Source organism: Habropoda laboriosa, unplaced genomic scaffold (genome assembly GCF_001263275.1).
Source record: "Habropoda laboriosa isolate 0110345459 unplaced genomic scaffold, ASM126327v1 scaffold84, whole genome shotgun sequence".
NCBI classification, from domain to species: Eukaryota; Metazoa; Arthropoda; class Insecta; order Hymenoptera; family Apidae; genus Habropoda; species Habropoda laboriosa.
The window spans coordinates 12,117-15,593 of NW_017100202.1; the positions used below are offsets into that span (position 1 = coordinate 12,117).

The 3,477-nt window shown below is 45.3% G+C and overlaps 1 protein-coding gene across 1 annotated transcript in view; it reads left to right on the forward strand.

Moving 5' to 3' along the window:
- LOC108570415 (discoidin domain-containing receptor 2-like) overlaps window positions 1-3,477 on the forward strand; it is a gene marked incomplete at its 5' end in the record, with an annotated part of 15,817 nt that overhangs the window by 10,778 nt on the left and 1,562 nt on the right. The window lies entirely within an intron of this gene.

Consider the following 3,477-nt stretch of genomic DNA (forward strand, 5'->3'; position numbering starts at 1 on the left):
AAAAACCCACACGCAGAAAATACAATTTAAAAGTGTAAAGAGAAAACCCGATAACCGATCTCTACAACAAATTTTACCCCTTTATTCGAAGCGGAACGTTGCGTGAGGTCAAATTCGTGACACGGTCCCGTGATCCTGGCTCGTTCGATTTTCGAGAATCTGTAACGAGTCGACGTGGGCGTGGACGAAAATATTTAACCAGCTTTTACCGGGGCTGATCGGCGAACGTGAACGACCTGTTGTCGCGCCGTTGTAACTGGAGTGCGGCCGCGAATCCATTTGCAAAGGAATCAGAATTTCATGGTGGCACGGAATTTAATCAAAATGTAATGCCGCAGATAAACGTCCGACCCGATGATAGGCGTCAACGTGACGAACTGACGATTTACAAGTGAAACATATGACTCTGCGGGAATTTCGCGCGCGCGCGACCCAACGAAAATTCTCCCCGTTGGAAAGAGAAACGCGACGATCCCACAATCTGTTTGTGTATACACACTCTACTGCAAGTCCCTCTTTTGTAAACTGGATTCGTTCGTTTCAAAGAGACCATCGTGCGTTCATCGCGTGCCACAATCAGTTAAGCCCGCATCACGAGGAAGAAACTGTTCTCTGTGAAAGTCTGAAGTAGCTTTAAAAAGAGGGGATTAAAAAGGAACAGCTCATTACAGGCCTCTTACCCAACTGGCCTTGTAATCCAAGGCTTGTAATCTTCGTCGTTAAAAATTCCCTTTCAGCAAAAATACTCTATTCCTCTCCTATCGTATACATATATATATATACATACCTAGTCTATCGTTCACTTAGCTACTATTCATTAATTCACAAATACCAAGCAGTTAAACGGTAAGATAGAATATTTCGCGTACAGATTTAAGACACGTTCTAAAGGGTGTACGGTCAATCTCGTTTCGAATCAATCGTGGTTTAAGCGAGCATGATGAAAATCTGAGTGTCGCGAGAAGAGAAAAGAAGAATCAATCGGAAGAAGTGAAAGAGGGGTATAACACAGAGAGGAGAGCACGTATGTATCGCCGGTGTCGGAGGTGCTCCGCAACCCCGACGACCGCCTGTCCTAACACTCGCTAGCCAATTTCTCCTGGCACCTTATTTTATTCGCGAGTGCGCGCCGTATAAAGTCATTCTCGGAACCGGACCGAGTGGAAAAGAGGAAAGAATCGATTGCTGATCAAACGGTAATGCAATTCAATTGGTTCGATCGAAGAAAGAACGAGAGCTAACGGAAGGGTTCTCTACGTTCACCTTCCTATATCTATATACGTATAACCGTGTATGAGTGTGCCTGTGTGTACCTGTACGTACGCGTCTGTAGTAGCTAAGAAAAGGAAGGACGTACGTGTGATCGGGTATAAGAGTAGATGGGTAAGCGCGTATGAGTGAAACACTTAAGGATAGAGAGAAAAGCGATGGAAAGAAGCAGCGCACAGAGAGAGAGAGAGAGAGAGAGAGAAAATGGTTCGGTGTGGTCGACTGGCGATAGATGTGATACCAATGGTGGTGGTGGTGAGTGTGGTGGTGTTGGTGGTGTTACCAGAAACGGTGATAGTGGTCGCACACGCCGCAAGAACGTGTAGCTCGACCGTGGAGAACGACGAAGACTCAATGTAGGTACTCCACCCCCGACTAAGCGAGGCTGCCTTTGTTCCGACTTCGATTACAAATGTAGAGAATGGCTTTCTCTGCCTCCCACTTCTTCCCACCGCCCTTTTCTTCTTTTCCTCTCTTCCTTTTCTTTTTTTAGATCGTTCACTCCACCTCCACCTCTCCCGTTTCACCGTTACGAGCTCCGGCACCCCCCATTACACTTCGCTCTTTCGATTTAACGTCGAGGCATCGCGAGGTCGAAGTCCTGCCGATCACACACGCCTTCGATCCTCTCGTATCGACCGCCTAACGCCATCCATTCGAACGCCGAGAGAGTATCGCTGAAGACACTCGAACACGATGACAATCGGTAATAGCCGTACCGAGTGGCTCTTCACGGTTGTCGACTCTGTAGGAGGAGGATTCTCGACGGTGTCTCGAGGTAGAGCTTCTTTCGCTCGTCGTAGCCCTCTCCTCTGGATATTTCAATCTTCTTCGATGAATAGGTTAATGTGAAAATTATACACATGTAGAAGATTAGAAAATTTCTGCTATTTACGTAGGTGTCTGCGTGTAATGTAATTAGCAGTAAAATATATAGTTCACGTCGAAACTAGAACATGGATGGGTTTTGAGGTCGGCTCGTCTGTCGTTAGCTATCGGCGACTGTCGCGAAATCCAATTACAATCGGGTGAAACATACTGGTATCCACAGATAGACGCTTCCACTTAATATAATTCACAGAGGAACTCGATAGGATCCACCAAGTGAACATTGCTTATTGCATTAACGTTCTGACCCGAGACTTCTGTGGGATCAATTCAGCATCGACGACTACGACGACGACGACGGTAGTAGTCGGTGAACTCTCTCGAAGAGCACGGTATAGCCAATATAACGGTGATCGATAAAGCGCAGCTAATTACCTAGGTTCTGCTTCCAAATTGAAGCTTTGTTCCACCGTCGAAATTAATTGACTCCATTCACTCGATAACGCTGGATACTCGAATACCGTTCAGTTGCTCGTTTGTCTCGGTGAGAATTATAGTTCGTCTATGAAGGCATAAGGCAGCTGCTCGCCGCTCTAAACCAAAATGGAATGCTGTTAGACAGATATTTCGCGGTGCTCGAGTGTCCCTCGAATCAAGACGCAAATTTACTCTCCGTTCACGCCACGAGAGAAACGGATACGGCTGTGTTCAACCGACGGGTAGAAACTTCACAGCTGTACCGATTCGTTTCTATTAATGGACAAACTTTGTGATTCGCCTCGGTTATCGTACAATAACGCCCACCTCTCCCTTCTCAACACTCCGATTCCCCTAATTTCCCTTTTCATAGTCTACTAATTAGAACAGGATTCATCGTGATACCTTGATTAATCAATAAGATCATTTACTATGTAACTTCTCTCCGGTGGGAAGATCCAGAGACGTTTAGTAGAAGATTAAATATTTGAATCCAACTGTCTCGAACTTACATAGCTATCTCTCGAGTAATTGCACCAATTCACCGTTTCGAAGTGAAATAAGGAATAATTAAACACAGTTCCCCGCAGATCTTAATCTGAACTTAATTTAAAGACACACATATCCGTGTATGTGCATGCATACGCGATCAAATCTATTAATCTATCGGATTATACGTTAGGTATATGGAATATGTATATGTATTACAAGTGAATATGTCTCTATTTGGATGAACATTCTCCAGCGACAGCGAACCTTATCCCACCTCGTAACGACCCACGATGATCATTCAGCGATCCAGCCGGTCGCTGGTAAACTTTGCCACAACGCTACGTTCAATTGTACAGTTGCGTGTGCTTGTACAGGAAACGTAGCTCATCTACACGTACGTGCAAATGCAGC